The following is a 17,287-nucleotide window of genomic DNA, read 5'->3' as shown; positions in this document are numbered from 1 at the left end:
CTCTGTTTATGGGAATAAATGGAAAGTTGGGCAGAAGGTATTTTAAACATTTCATTTTTAACTTAAATTATTCCTTCATTTTAACTGATACTTTTGGATTCTGTCACATTTATTTTTCTTATATCATAATTATAATATAATATTGTAATTTATAATATTTTAATTCTAGTATATGTTTTAATTTATTAATTTTATTCGAAAAATAGTATATTTGATTTTGAAGTTTCTAAAAAAAATCATGATTAGTCAATATTTCTCTAAACTACTAAAATGTTGTCACAACATTATTAATAACTTACATTATTAATAACTTGATAATTAAATTTAATGTGAAGCTATATAATATAAATATATGTTATAAAATAGGGTAATCTATTAGACGGTAAAAATATTTTGTAGTGATTAATGGAATAATTAGTTATTAGCCGGAATTCTAATTGGATATATTCAAAAAAATTAATAATTTCCAAAAATCAAATTCAACATATTAGTTTAAAATAAATATGGAGGGATTATTAGCATAGAAAAAACACTTACATCCATTAATGGGGTGATTGAGGGGTAAAACCAATTATTTTTAGGACTATATTTAATTTTGTACTTGTTTTAGTTTTACTTAGACTAATTTATATTTTAATATTATATTTTACATCTTAACTTTTATTGTATTAAAATAATTTTTTTTAATAATTTGTTAAAATTTTAATTTTCTAACTTATCAATTTATAAGTTATGATTTACCAAACATATCATCAACTTATAAATAATTATACGTAAAATTATCCAAACACATAACTTATAAGTTATGATGTTCACATCACTTATATGACATATTTTTACTTTAAGTCATAAGTTATATTTTTTAAAAATCTCAAACAACCCCAAAATTAAGCATTTACCGTCCATATGTGCAGTTTACCGAAATTAGTAATTGTTAATTGTTCGATCTAAAAAGCAATAATTATATTTCATGATTTAAAAAAATATAGTTATTCTAAATACCATTAAATACTAATACAAAATTTGTACATGTGTCTTCTATTTACTTTCAATATTAATTGGTTATCACTTTTTGAACCATCCCTAACTTAAAAGTAATTTAGACTTTAAATTCGTAAAAATCTGATTTTTAAAATTTAAGATAAAGATTAAATAAATTCGACAAAATCTAATTCTAGAAAAATGTTGTAGCAAAATATCCATTTTTAGCATCAAAATATTCAAAATATCTAAAGGAACCGGTAGTTGTCGACTAAAATATTAATGAAGTACGCTAGTGAGTATGCATTTGCACTATGTATTCTGTTAAAGTAAGAAATTGAACACGCATCATCAAAATTTAAAAAATTGAATATGATGGTATTCCGTGGAAACAATCTAAACTGTCAAGATTATACCTTTTTTTTTTGGCAGAAGATAATACCTTATTAAAATGAAAACTTGTTACCTGAAAAGAAAACCAATTAAAAGAATTAGACTAATGAAAAGTAATATGCCTTAATAAGAAAATCAATTTAATTAAAATATTAATTTACAAATTATATCATATTAAATCTAATTTTTATACAAAAGTAAATGGATGTTTGAGTTCAACTTAAATTCTTTTCTATTTATAATAAAAATAAATGAATAAATTTAAAATTTTATCGTAAAAATAAAGTTTGATATTATTAGGATATATTAAAATTATACTTATATTTTACTATTATACTATATTATTAGTATATAACATCATTATAATTATACAAACTATAATTTAAAATATCGAAAATTCGCATGATTATTAATTTCAAAAGAAACCATCATTGTAGGATATAAGATAGTATTTTTAATAATCATTAGTCAATTGTAAAATTTATTTAGATATAACAATAGATCATTCCAAAAAATGCAGCGCGCCTCCCTCCCCCCCTTTTCTCTCTGGGCGATTTCCCAAAAATCCATAATTTTGCTTATTTTTTCTTCTAATTTCTTTGTTATTCTGCATTTTAATGGCTCCCCGTCCCTCCAACAATCGTTTTGATAGTAAGAAACCTAGATCTGAAGTTAGAAGTAGTACGTATGGCCCTCGAGATGGGACTCGTGCGAATGCGGCGGCCGGAAACTCGAAGAAGAAGGGGTCTTCTCGATTAGCTGGGAAAGATGGGAAGACTGTCGATGGGCCAAACCAGAATACTGGTATTGATTTGTCCAATCGAAGTGGTATTATTGGTCACAAGACTTCTGGTAAGGGTGGGTCGAGTTCTGTTAATATTGAAGAGAACTCTGTTTTGAATCCATTGTATCAGTCTACAGTTCATGGGTTGACTGTAGATGATGTGGTAATTGATGGGATGAATGGTGAGGTTAAGGGTGGTAGTCTTCAGGAGGAGAGTTCGTCTGTATTGGATGGGATTGTTTCGAAGGTGACTGTGGTTTCACAGGGTTCTGTTGTGAAGGATGTAGCCAAAGTGTTTGAGGAAATGCCTCTTCGAAATCCAGTTGAGAATTCGACTGAGGGCGTTATTGGTGGGCAACTGGGAGGGAATGTTAACATCCCTGTGGATTCCAGTAGCCATGGTTTAGATTCAGAGATGGGTGCTCCTGTAGTGTTTGATAATATGCAGAACTGAAAGATTAGTGCAGAATTGAATGAGGTGATGGAAGGAGTTGACTTGGGAGTTCAGAGTGATAGTATTTCTGGTGTAGAAAATAAGAATGGGAGTCCAAAATTGTCTATGGATGGTGCAGATTTAGTGTTTGTGGATGTGCCTGATCAGATAATTGATGGTAAGTCAAGAACAGGTGTGTCTAGAGCTCAAATGGGGGCTGATCAGAATCTTGTTTCTAGTTTGCAAGGTGGGTTTTTGCAGAATGTGAACTGGAAAAGAGAACAGGAGTCTGGTGTGGTGTCTCCTAATAGTAAGGCTGGTGGTGGAAGTAAGCAATGGTCAGAGATTGTGAGGCCTAAGGAGGGGTATTCTCGTATGAAATTTGAATATCATACTCCTGAGGTGGTGGATGGAAAGGTTGTAATTAAACCTCCTTTACATGTTGATGTTCAGGGTAGGAAGGCTTGGGAAAACTGCTTGGTGGGATATTTTTTTGAAAACAGGGTGGCTTTTCATGTGATGCATCATATTGCTAAGAGAAAATGGTCTAAGAGAGGATTGTTAGAGGTTATAATGAATAATGAGGGCTTTTTCTTCTTCAAATTTGAGACTGAAAAGGATCTTCTGGAGATTCTGGAGGAGGGTGTTTGCTTGATTGAAGGAAAGCCTTTGATTCTTCAGAGGTGGTATCCTCAAATTGAGCTGTCTAAAGAAGTTCCTAGATTTATCCCTTTATGGGTTAAAATTTTTAATATTCCTTTGCAATATTGGAATAAGGAAGGCTTAAGTAGGATTGGTAGTGGTGTTGGGAATATATTGTTGGCTGATTCTCTCACAGAACAGATGTGTAGAGAAGCATCTGGTAGACTTAGCTTTGCAAAATTGCTTATTGAAGTTGATGCTAGCAAGTCCTTTGCCTGGCCAGCTGTTTGTTCTTATTTCTTATGAGGATGGGAGGAATCCAATGGAAGTCAGCCTGAAGGTAGAGTATCCTTGGCGCCCTTCATGGTGTAGTAAGTGCTTGAAATTTGGTCATTCAGCTCTTGGATGTCCTGTGTTGACTGTTGCTAGAGAAATGGAACAAATCAAGATCAGGGAAATTGGTCAAGCTTTAGGAGATGTTAAGGATCAAGAGGAGGGTTTCACTGTAGTGCAGAGGAAAGGTAAGGAGGGGGTTGTCATGTTTGATTCCATGGCTAATAAGGCTAACAGTGGTTCTGGGGAGAGTAATAGTTTTCATTATGTGAATAAAGGGGTTAGTGTTCGAGAGAATCAGGGTTATGGGCGTAATGTTCAGCAAAAGTTAAATTTGCAGGGGAAGAATAAAGGGAACAAAGGGAACTTGGGTTTTTAGAATATATTTGAGGGACTTGACTTTGATTCTGGGGATTTGGTTGTTGAAACTAACAATAATAAGGGTTATTCTGATTCTGGAGTAGTCAAGAATAAGGCTGATACTCGAGTTATTGGTAAGAGTGGTAGTCCTAGAGGAGGTGGTCAGGTAGTTAGCAAGGGTCTGCTACCTACTCCTGTGGTGGGTTTTAAATATGGGGTGTCAAATGATTTGGGTGGGGCTACTGATTATAGTGGGAGTAAGAATCATTCCATGGGGGAGCTGTTAAATGCTAGAGTGTCAGAATATATTTGTAGTGGTAGTAGTATGTCTCAGATGGAGAAAAAGGAGTTGGATAGGAAGATTGCAAAAAAAGAAATGAAAAAATTGATGGCTTCCTTCAAGAACTTGTAGTATGTAGAACAAATCAGCAGCAAGAGTATAATCTGGATTTGGACGACACAAACAAATTTATGATGCAAGGTATTGAGCATGATAAAGTTGATAATCCTGGTGATGAGGATTTATTGAGTTCGGGAAGTCTGGATTAATTCTGTGGAATTTTTCTTGGTTAGTTGGGTGTATTTTTTCTGTTATCTTTTTATGATTCGTTTAGTTTTTAGATTTATCTGCTTGAAGCTTTTTGCTCTGCTCTCAAGATGGTGTTCAGGGTGGTGGATTAATTTGTGGTTGGATCTGAATTTGCTGGTGATGAAGATGAGCTTTTTGTCCATAGTTTTTGCTGGTGATGTTTTAGATTTTTGGTTTTTTTGGCTTTTGATTATGTTGGTTTTGATTCGGGCTGGGCTGGTATTATAACGACCTGTATATTTTTATTATTATTAAAATGTGTAAGTATGGAATAATTAATTAAATAAAATATTTGTGTTGGTTCAGTCAGTGGGTTATTACTCTGTCACTATGTGTATGTGATTACTAGTGTATGAAATTGAATTGCGTGGTTAATTAATGAATTGTATGATTTTGTATTGTTGTTAAAAATGGTGTTATTGTAGTTTTATTTTCATAAATACTTGGATTGTCTCTAAAATTATTTTTATGACTTTATAATTTCAATAATTATTTTTAGGACTTTATAAAATCGAGAAATCAATATTTCATTAATTATTTATTTATAAATGATTTTCTGAGTGTGTTTAATGGTGAAATCCATATTTAATTATGGAAATATTTAAAAATTATGAAACTTATATTTTATTAAGTTCGTATTATTCTGAGAATTTTAAAATTATTTTGGGAATTTTCGGAGTTAGTTTCACCCGCGCGTCGATTCGTTTAATTGATAAAGGCGGGTATAAATTGCATTTTAGAAATTGTTTAAAAATTTCAAAATTTATGTTTTTATAAACTTCGGGATATTTATAACATTTTAAGACTATTCTCGTGATTTTCTGAATTTGTTTTGAGTGTAGCTTGGTTCGCTAATTGTGAAATGCGGATACGAGTTGCATTTCAAAAATGTTTTAAAAATTATGAAAATTTTATTTTATTAATTTCGGGATTTTTAGAAAATTTTAAGACTATTTTGATAATTTTCCGAGTTTATTTTATGTGTAACTTGGTTCGTTAAATTGCAAAAATGGGTCAAATCGAGGCTGTCAAAAAGGAGATGAGACACGTGTCAAGAGTTTGGCTATTCAGCAGATACGTGGCAGCTCACGAGAGGAAAGAAATAAATAAATAAAATTACATAAACATACACGCAACCCCTGTATCACTCACATCTCTCAACCTCAGTCTCTCTCACTCTCGATTTCTCTTAACTCTCTCTTAACTTCTCTCTCTGTATCTCTCAATTCCTCTGCTCCCTCCCCCGTTTCTCCCTCTTCCCGTTCTTTCCCCTGTTCTCCTGGCGTTCCTGGTAATTTCCGGCTGTTTTGTGCCGTTTCTTTGTTTTGATGCGCAATTGTGCGCGTTGGTGCGGGTGAGTGTCAGGTCTGTGTGTGGTTTGCATCTGTTGTTAAGCCAGTAATTCGAAAGCTGATGATGTGACTTCAGTTTAATTTTTATTGCTTTTGTGATTTTGTGAAGTAATAATCGAATGAAACATTCTTGATTATTCGAATATTTAGTTATTTTATTCGAGAATTAATCGGTGAAGGTTCGTGATGGAAACCCGAGTTATACGGGTACCCGCGAATTTTTGCCGCCGTCGGCGATGAGTCTCGGTGAGCTGACGGTGGACGGTGATGACGTTGTTCTGAGTCCTACAAATTAATAAATAAATACGAGTATGAATATAAGATGTAATAATAATAATTAGTTGGTTAAATCGGTGTTTGGGATTTGTGAATTGGATTTCGGTTGTATTGGTCGAATAAATTGTTGGATTGTTTGTTGTGATTTGACGTCGAGTTGTTCGACGGGCAGGCCGATAAACAGTGGAGGTGTTGCCCGAATTTTTGGAAATTAAATTCAGAAATTCGGGACATACCCTGTAATTATCGGAACGTCGAACGAGTATAAATAAGTATATACATTTATTTTATGCGGAACGTGATTGTATGTTTTGGTGAATGTTTTGTTAAAACTCAATGACCCTAATTTCGCAAAATGACGAGTATACGTATTTTCTAAAAACAAACACCGAACCGATTTCCGAGATTGTGAACCATAATTGTTGCACGTGTTATTATGATCTATATAATTACGAGTCGGGATTTGATATTGAATGGGTAGATGTTTTTTGAGGATATGTCAAGCATACCTAGACGTCTAACATAGGGTATTTCGGCTCTGTAGGTTCTAGTTGAAGGACTCAAGAATTGAAGTCGAACTAAAGATAACCTAGTAATCAGTCGACAAGCGTAGCGAGGTTCCAAGCTAAGGACCTGAACGTTGAAGTCGGATCCAGGATAGTCTGATAGTAAGGCGATAACGCCGAGTGTCCAAGTTAGTCCAAGGTCGATTGGTAGTAGTGGTAAAGCTCTGCAAGGCAAGTACCCCTGACCATTCTTTTATGGTTCAATATGTATGAATAGCTAAATGTTTTACTTTCGTAATGGAACAGAAATGTTTTAAAGAGAATGTTTTAATCCACCTATGTCGTGGAAGGTTCTAATCCACCTATGTCGTGGAAGGTTTTGATCCACCTATATCATGGAATTTTGGAAAGAGACAAAAAGGGAATTCAGTTGATCTATTGGAGTTGCGTAAGAGGCCCGTTATTCGGTAACGGCCCAGCATGAGGTTGCGTAAGTGGCTAATTGGATTGGCATTATGTTTAACCGATTAGTCCAGCGTGGGAGAAAAGACCTAGCTAGTCTTTTCCCAAGTTCCGGAACACATTCTATTTCTGGACGGCCGCTAGTCGCTGTCCGGTGAGGGTAGACTGATCAGCTATCTTCACCCGTTAACGTCCAATAGATTTGATTGATTCAGTTTTGAAATTATTTAACAAATCAACGTGTTTGAGATAGATGATGTTATGGTTCCAGTAACGGAACAAATGAATTTGGGTCCCCGTAACGGGACAAATGATTTTTATGGTTCCTGTAATGGAACGGAAGGTTTGGAAATGAAAATAGCATGCTAAAAGAATTGAACTCTGGTATGTATACACAGTACACTACTACGTTTGTTTTATTGGAAGCATGCTAGTTTTAATATCCAGTTATGAATATTTACTTATTTTCTAACGTGCTATGAATTTTGTTCCTATCACTGCTTTATCATAAACTGTTTTACTTGTTATTCATATAATGGTACTGCTGAGCAATTGATTGCTCACCCTTGCAGAATATTTTATATGTATTGCAGATGTCTAAGAGATTCTTGCGCGGTAATCAGGGCAGAGTTCCAGCTCCTTTCGTGTCAGGCTCCTCTGAGGTAGTCGTGTTCAGACCAAATGAGGTCTGTTGAGTTGCTGCGTTAAATTAGTGGTCAGGATTGTGTAAGGTAATTTGGATTGTGTTAGTTAAATAACCTAAGTCATACTTAAACCTGGAAAAGGTCTTGGTAAAAGGGTCGTGGTTATGGATAATTAGTAATTTGGATTATATTGTGTTCATTATTATTGTTGTTGATGACGTCAACTCCTGACCCCGGGGTTGAGGCCGTCACAGGTATTGAGTTTGTTTTTGGTCTGGTTATTTTTTTCTGTTTGGTGGTCTGTGAAGGTAGGATTTGGGCCAGGTGTTGTTGGGCTTGTGTGGCTGTTTTCTCTGGTTTGGGTAGTATGGCCTATCTTTGGATGCGTTTGCTTTTGGATTGGATTTCTGTGGCCCAGTTTCCCTTTATTGGGTCTTCAGCTGGGCGGGATTATTTCTAACTACTGGGCTGGCTTTGCAGTTTGTTTATTTTGCAGTCTGTTTTTAGATTCAGGTTGGGTTTGGTCCTATTCCTCTCAAGTTGGACTGGGCTTTCTGGACTTGGATTTCTGGCGACTGGATGGTGCAGGGAGGAGCTTAATTAGTTGGGCTTTTGTCCTTAGCCCGTTAGTGTTTGTTGGTCTTGTTTTTGTTTGGATGTCCAAGTTCCCTTTTGTTGGGCTTGGTTTTTTCCTTTTTCTTTATTTTGATCCTTTTCTAATTTTCTTTTGGAGATTTGTTCCTTAGAAATTAGGGAAGGATCACCCCCTGTATATTCTTATCTTTTAGTTTAATATACGAGGCTAGACCTCATTTACCCAAAAAAAACAATAGATCATTCCCTTAAAAAGTCCACTACTCTTGTTGAGGGCTATTCATGGGTTACGTAACCCCCAAAATTCAACCTAACCCTAAAGTGAGTTGTTTAAACCTTTAAATTCATAGGTTAGTTGACTTATTTGAGCCGTTTATAATGGTTTGGGTCAGATTTTACCTATATTTGAAACCCTAAACCAACCCAACCCAGTTTTATTATTAAACCCAACCCATTTCAATTCCATTACATCCCTAACAAAAAACTTAGGAAAATATCCATATGTTAATAATTTCAGTATACAACTTATAATCCTAGCAGTGACAACCTTACTCCTCACCTTTCAAATGCTTGAAACTATATAATTCATAAAATCAACCTTGTAAACATCTACTTGAAGTTAAAAGAAAACCTGAATAATAGAGCCGAGCTGAATAATATACATATATGTCCTGAAATATTTAGAGAAGCAAACCTGAAAATGTTATGAATAATTATCAACTTAGGTAACTATAAATTATGTCATTCTGTTTAAGATCCATGGGAATGCTTTGGTCTAACTTTACTTGTATATCCATACATCTTGTTATGCCCAAAATTTGATACAAACAATATTCGAGTCAAAATCGGTTCAATTGGAAAAAAATTAGGGCAACATTATTAAGATCACCACAAGTTAGAGCTTGCCCCCTTTTTGAGAAAGAAAGGCGCTCCCTCTAGGGCAGGAGATCAGGCGCGCCCTAACTTATATGGATATTAGGGAGCGCCCTGTTGTTTGGCTGGCAGCAGATGGATTTTATGACTAATATATTTTCTGCAGGTACTTTACTCAAGAACTCCTTCCTGTAATGCAAGCACGGGAAGGCGGTGTCCGTGGTCAGAGACATCCAGGGGTATGTCTGGAATGAAGACCTCCTCCTGTAGTCAATGGGTGTCCTCATTGGGGATGTGGGGTAAACTCTGGTGTGTGCTTTGAAAACTCTATCTCTGTAGTTAACGGGTGTCCTCGTTGGGAGAATTTGAAGTATCCTGCACTTTGCACCCAAAATTTAAGGATCACTTGTCCTATAATCTGGTTGGCTTGATTCCATATAAATAGGGATACGTAGGAAAATTGCAAGGGGTCGGAAATTAGAGCCTTAAGGAGCCACCACCAACCCCTAGAAATATCAGCCCCCAATTCATCACAACCACCAAACTTCGCTCACTTTTCAGGCAAAGAACCACCATCATAGATCTTGATTTCGGCGACGAACCTCAAATTTTATTGTTACCAAATTCCTCCATCAATAAATTGGCGCTAGAAGGAGGGATGTTGATTAATATCATAATCTTAGGAGGAGGAGATATCTCATCATGATGAAGGTTCTTTAATGGAAGAATTAAAGGATAGCCACGGAGGAGATTGCAAACAACGACCACGAAGGAGATTCATGAATAACTATTTCGGTAAGGGGGGTCGAAGAAGATTTGAATGTAGTAGTCGCGGACACGAGGAAGATCCATGGATGATGATTTTCAGCCATGGGGTTGAATTTTATAGCCATGGCCACGAAGGAGCGAAGTTGGATGCAAAATTCGAATTTGGTAGGTTAAGCGATTTGCTTACATTGTTTGTGCCTTATCTCGAGTTCCGTAAGTTAGATCTGGACGATCTTATAGTATACACGAAACTTATTGAATTCTCTTTAATTCAGAGGTGATATGGTTACAAGAATCCCAACTGAGAAGCCCGAAAACAGAGGAAACAGTAGCTGCGAATTTTTACCATAAAATCCTATTTGGTTTGGAAAATTGAAGAAACCGATTTGTTTTAGAGGATTGGAAGAACCCTATTTGATTTAGAAGATTGCAAGAAACCTATTTGGTTGAGAAGATTGGTAGAAACCTATTTGGTATAGAAGATCGGATAATCCTATTTGAAATAGAAGATTGAAGAATCCTATTCGATTTAGAAAATTGGAGAATCCTATTTCAACAAAAAGACTAAAGAATCCTATTTGATTTAGAATATTTGAGAACCCAATTCAGTTTATGTTAGATATTGAATACAACACAGGGGGGTGAATGTGTTTTGGATATTTTAGTCTTTTTCAATCTTTTATGGATAGTGAACAAAGCAGATTAATTTGTAGAGAAATTGTGTTTAACATAATTAATAAAGCATGCACAACAAATAAAGTATTTCCAAAACTCACTTAACTTTATATTAAAATTAAGTATGTCTTGATACAAATTTATGGGTTCTTTTGTAAGTGAAAAACTCAGCTTCTATCTTGAGAGAGTTACAAGAAAATCTAGATCTGTTTGTTACTCCTAAAATAAAGAACCAGTGTTTACTTTTTAAATTAGTAAATACAGGTTTACACAGCATGCAATAAGATGTACTAAACCCTACTTTAAGTTATCTCTAAAACTTTCCATTTCTGGCTTAGTAAATCCTTGCAAATCTTGTAAATCTATGACCTTCCTCTGTCAGTTAATCTTGGCCTTTGATCTTGCACTCTTCAAACTGCTTTTATAAACTTTTTAATCTAAGTGATTAGATCGTTTGTTGATTGATAATCTTGAATATTTAACTTGTCTGCATTATGTACTTGAGATTCATATTGAGATCTCTACTTTGTTGTGTGGAGAACTGACATCTCGATAAGTATAATAATTTATCGAGATCTCTGAGTTCTTTGACTTGTCGAGGTCTCCGAGTTCTCTATAAGTGAACTTGGCTTGTCGAGGTCTTCAAAACTCTACATGTAGAAATGACTTGTCGATATCTCTGAGATCTCTATATGCATTTTGACTTGTCGAGGTCTCTGAGATCCCTAATGAGAAATTGATTTTTCGATATCTCCAATCTTCATATCTTCATTTTGACTTGTAGATATCTCTGAGTTCTCTGTATGCAAAGTTGAAAGGCATATGTCATAGCCTATTCGTTTATTCGAGGATTTAACTCAACTCAAATAAGAATGTAATAAGTAAATAGTGGATCTATCATCAGAGAGATCTCACAAAGTAACATCTGTCAAAGGATAAAGAAACCTGTAGACTTGAAGATTCACTTGAAGAAGTTCAAGAATTTGATCATGCCTCAGTGATATAAATCAAGATCGTGGATTTAACCAAGTGACAGAGATCTCGTCAGGGTATCATTTATTACAAGGATTTAATCAGAGTATCAAAGTCAAGACATGAAGAAACGTCATGGAAGTTAGTCACTCATGAACCAGACAGTACATCGAGTGTCAGCATTGAAGTGGCGGAATTGATTCATAAGTCTCAGTGATTTTCAGAAGATTGTCAGAAGAATGGATGCTGCTCAGGGTTAGTATTAATTCTCTATTAATTAATTAAATCATATAATTTAATTAAGAAAATAAATTATATCTGCAAAGATTAATTTATTGATTAATTGAATTAAATTGATTAATTAATTTAGAATTAATATTGAGGATTTACAAGATTTTAATTGGTTTAAAATCTGCTTAAATTCAAAACAAGACAATTCATTTGAACTAGTATGACAATCGGTATGACAATTGATAGTCATACCGAAAGTCATGCCAATACATTTAATTGTCTTATTAGAATTTCTGTTTAGATTAAAATCTGTTATTAATTCAGCAAGACAATTTATTTGAACTAATATGACAATCGGTATGACAATCAATAGTCATACCGAAAGTCTTGCTAGTTCATTTTGATTGTCTTGCTAGTTGTAAATATTGTCATACCGAAAGTCTTGCTGGCCAAAGAGATTGTCATGCCAGTACATTTTTCAGTTCGGTGTTTGATAAAAGCAGCAGAAGACTTTTGTTGATCAACCAACAGAATCCAATCAAACAGAACACACAAGAGAAAAGGGAGCAGAAAACAAAAGCATAACATTTTATTTTTCATCTGCTTTTCTTCGAGATTAAATTTCTAGATTGTAAAGTTAAATCCAATCAACTAGAAATATTTATCTTGTTCTTGTGTATCAATCTAGCGGATTAAAATCCCTAGAACTTAATCTCAAATCGCATTTAGCATTTGATCTTTTAATTACAAAAATAGAAAAAGTTCATGTCGAATTTATTCTAGATTTGTAATAATTGATTTGAGATTAATCCCTTGTAACCGATACCGTAGTTGTAACACCTTTCAAGTTTAATAAAAGTTTTATTTAACTTGAATTTTGTTTCACAATTTTATTCCGTATTTTATTCGATTAAACGGTATTGTTTGCATTCAACCCCCCCTTCTACAAACAAATTGGGACCTAACAATTGGTATCAGAGCCTTCTGATTAACGTACAAATCTAGATCCTAGACTTTTATGTTTCTTTCACTTCTTGAATTTTTTATTCACTCAAAAAATTCATAATGACTACACAAAAAGTTGGAACCGTTAAAATTCCACTTTTCGATAAAGAAAATTATGTTATGTGGAAGAAGAAGATGCTACTGTTTTTACAGGTTGCTAATCCCAAATATTTGCAAGTGTTGAAGAAGGGTCCAAAAATTCCTATGGTTATTGAACCAGAGATAATAGAAAATGATGTGGTGATCACCAAAGCGAGAACTTATGTGAAGGATCCTGAGGACTTCTCTCCTGCTGAAATAGAAGAAGCTTCCCTGGATGCTAGCCTTCAATTAATCTTAGTAGATTCCCTTAATCCCCTGATGAATAGACATGTGATGAATTGTAAAGATTCCAAACATATCTGGGAAACTATTGAGATTATTAATGAAGGCACAGAGGAAGTTAGGGAGAACAAACTAGAAATCCTAACCTCTGAGTATGAATACTTTAAATCCAATCCAGGGGAAGGAATCACTGAAGTGTTTGAGAGGTACAATGCATTGATCAACAACCTGAACATTAATGGTAAATACTATTCCATCAGGGAGGTCAACAAAAAGTTCCTTTTAACACTGCCAACTCATCTCGAACATAGAATCACTGCCATAAGAGAAGCAAGAGATCTGAGTGAGATTTCTTTGGAAAGGCTCTATGGTGTGTTAAAGACTTATGAGTTGGAGCAGATTCAGCAGAAGGAAGTTTACGGGAAAGGAAGAGTGGTCAGCACGTCTACTGCTCTAGTAGCTGATGAACAACAACAACAACCACAATATCAACAACAATCTCAACAGTCAGAAAGAATGGTACAGTCTTCCAAGGTTGAAGATAATGTGATAGTAGCAGAATTTGATTCTCCTACTACAAATCAATCAGGAGATGATTATTATTCCTTGGAAGAACTGGAGCAATTGGAGGATGAGTCAATGGCCCTGATTGTCAAGAGATTCTCAAATGTCAGATTCAAAAGGAATCCCAAGTTCAAGTACAAGTCCAACTACAACAGATTCCAGAAAGGTGGATCTTCATCCTCTAACACCAGCAGTGGTGGGTATAAAACAGGGATGGTTGATCGAAGCACCATTCGATGCTTCAACTGTAATGAGTTGGGACACTTTGCCACAGAATGCAGGAAGCCAAAACAAGCTAGGAAGAACTCTTACGATTCTAATCAGAAGAGTAAATCTGAAAGGGCTTACCTGGCAAAGGGAAGAAGCTGGGATGATACTGACAGTGAAGATGAAGAAGTTGGGAATCTTGCTCTCATGGCTAGTGATGCAAGCACCTCATCGTCAAGAAAAGAGGTAAAATTTACTGATGCTGAATTAGTTTATCATCTAGGAGGTTCCTTAGATTGTGCTCGTCGTGATAATGAATTGTTAAATCAACAAATCAAAGACCTTGAGAAAGAGGTCAATGAATTAAGACTTGTACACATTAATCAAGATAAATTAAAAGATCAAGTGTTTTTTCTAGAGAATAGAGTTGACTGTTATAGAAAACTTGAAACTATTCTTAAAGACAAGATCACTGGTCTTGAGGCTAAGGTTAAAGCTTACTTTAATTCTTGTTCGAAGTCCAAAGAGTTTTACAATAAGCAAGCTGTTAATCAAACATCTGGTATAGGTTATGATTACAATGCTGCTATTGGAAAATTAGGCATAAACTCCCCTCCTCATGTCTGTGCTAAAGGCAGGGAAGTACCACATGTGCTTAAGGGTGTTGATGAACCCCTCTATAAAGAATCAATTGCTGAACCATTTGATGAGAGCTCTTTTATTATTCAAGAAGAAATCCGTGCTGAAGATAATGCTAATGGGAAAGCTGTCTCCAAGTCAAGTGTGTCAAAAGTTCCAGTCAAGGTTGTGAAAGCAACTGAGACTAACTCAGACACACATGAGTTGGATAACACAAATGCCATGTCTACCATGCATAAGTTGCCTATTGTTAATCCTTCTCATAAAGCATGTGGTGTTCCTGATTGTATGTCTTGTGCTTTTAATCTGATGTTTGCTTATTTTAATGGTAAGCATGTTTCTAATGATAAGACTACTTCTCGTCAGCATGTGAATAATAGAAAGCATGATAGGTCTAAGACTGCTAGTCCTCCTAAAGCTAGAAAGGAGACATTTGTGCCTAAGCCTAAACAGAAATTTGTCAAGGCTGTTCACAAGGTCAAATGTTCAGTCATTGAGAACGTTGAGAATATTAAAATTAAGAATGTTGTTTTGCCTGATAAAGGCCAATTTTACAAGTATGCCGGACCCAGCCAAGCTTGGGTTCCGAAGAAGGTCTAATCCATTTGTATTGCAGGGCATTAAACAGGTACAACCGGTAGTGTGGATTCTTGACAGCGGATCGTCAAGACATATGACCGGAGATAGAGCCCTGCTATCAAATGTGGTTGAGAAAGCTGGCCCAGTGGTTACCTTTGGAGATAACAGCAAAGGTTTAACGGAGGGATATGGCTGTTTGCTAGCTGGAAATGTTATCATTGAAAATGTATATGTTGTGCAAGGACTTGAACACAATCTGCTTAGCATTAGTCAGTTCTGTGACAACGGCTACAATGTTGTATTCGACAAGCTGAAGTGTCAGATTCTGCACAAAAAAAGTGAAAAACCCTCCTTAATGGGAATCCGGAAAGGAAATCTGTTCGTAGCTGACATGAACTCTGGAAGCAATCTTGAAGTCAATTGTTTCTATGCAAAGGCATCGTCAGATGAGAGTTGGCTATGGCACAAGAGACTTTCTCATCTCAATTTCAAAACAATGAATTCTCTTGTCAAAAGAGAATTGGTAAGAGGTCTGCCTCAGCTGGAATTCTCTCCAGAAGGACTATGTGAGGCTTGCCAGAAAGGAAAGTCAAAGAAAGCAAGTCACAAAGGCACTGACACATCTTCCATAACTGGTGTTCTGCAATTATTGCACATGGATTTATTTGGTCCAGTTAATATCCTTTCAATGTCAAAGAAGTGTTACTATCTTGTGATAGTTGATGACTATTCCAAGTATACGTGGGTTTTATTTCTTCACTCTAAGGATGAAACACCACAAGTTGTGATTGATCATATCAAGATGATTGAGTTAGATTCTAACGTCCCTGTTAGAGCAATAAGGTCAGATAATGGGACAGAATTCAAGAATGCACTTCTCAATGGATTCTGTACAGACAAAGGGATTACCAGACAATTTTCAGCTCCTAGAACCCCTCAGCAAAATGGAGTGGTAGAAAGGAAGAATCGTACATTGATTGAAGCTGCAAGAACGATGTTAAGTGAATCAGGTCTTCCAATGTACTTTTGGGCTGAAGCTGTCAATACTGCATATTATACTCAGAATCGAACTCTAATCAACAAAGACTTCATGAAAACTCCTTATGAGATTTTGAATGAACAGAAACCTTCTATCAAATACTTTCATGTATTTGGTGCCAGATGCTTCGTGCTCAAGGATGGAGATGATCGTCGTGGTAAGTTCGAGGCAAAGGCATATGAGGGTATTTTTGTTGGATATGGAAGAAGATCATATAGAGTGTATATCATTGATCAACACAAAGTAACTGAAAGTGTCAATGTTACATTTGATGACACTAAACTCCCTAGTATCCAAACTGAAGATCCTTCTGAGAAACTGAAGTTTGATGATACGTCAGATTCAGAATCAGAACATGGTCAAGAACCTGAGGTTGTTGCTGGTAAAGAACCTGTTAATCATGATGATACTCAAGGTAATAGTGATGGAAACTTTGGCAACAATGAAGATACCACTGCTACTGACGGAGAATCTTCAAGTCAACATGGCAACAACTCAGGGGGAGATACTGAAGGATCATCTAGTAGGATACAACATCACAATGAATTTCAAGGCGAATCATCAAGATCAAATCTTCCAAGACAGACTGTCTGGAATAAAGCTCACCCTTTTGAGTTGATTATTGGTGATCCAGATGTTGGAGTCAGAACTAGACGTGCTACTCAAAATGAGTGTCTGTTCTCAGGATTTCTTTCTGAGATGGAACCTAAGAAGATTGAAGAAGCACTAACTGATCCAGATTGGGTGATTGCTATGCAAGATGAGCTCAATCAGTTTGAAAGTCAACAAGTCTGGAAACTAGTACCTAGACCTACACACAAGAAAGCTGTTGGTACTAGGTGGGTATTCAGGAATAAACTAGATGAAGATGGTGTGGTTACAAGAAACAAGGCAAGACTGGTAGCTAAAGGGTATTCTCAAGCTGAAGGCATTGATTATGATGAAACCTATGCTCCAGTGGCTAGACTTGAGGCCATCAGGATATTTCTGGCATTCGCAGCATTTTCAAACTTTAAAGTTTATCAAATGGATGTCAAGAGTGCCTTTCTGAATGGGAAGCTG

The 17,287-nt window shown here is 35.5% G+C and overlaps 1 long non-coding RNA gene across 2 annotated transcripts; it reads left to right on the top strand.

Annotated features, from left to right (window-relative positions):
• The first annotated feature begins 5,657 nt into the window (after nt 1–5,657).
• On the top strand, nt 5,658–8,406 carry LOC141682802 (uncharacterized). Of its 2 annotated transcripts, none has more exons than XR_012559952.1 (3): nt 5,658–5,869; nt 6,688–6,880; nt 7,705–8,406. It is a non-coding gene; the product is annotated as an uncharacterized LOC141682802 (long non-coding RNA). The 2 variants fall into 2 exon arrangements; XR_012559953.1 differs by having other exon boundaries at nt 5,658–5,880.
• The last annotated feature ends 8,881 nt before the right edge of the window (nt 8,407–17,287 follow it).

This window comes from Apium graveolens, chromosome 9, assembly GCF_009905375.1.
Source record: "Apium graveolens cultivar Ventura chromosome 9, ASM990537v1, whole genome shotgun sequence".
Classification (NCBI taxonomy): domain Eukaryota; kingdom Viridiplantae; phylum Streptophyta; class Magnoliopsida; order Apiales; family Apiaceae; genus Apium; species Apium graveolens.
Note: the sequence above shows the minus strand (reverse complement) of the source record. Positions and strands in the feature narration are given on the sequence as shown.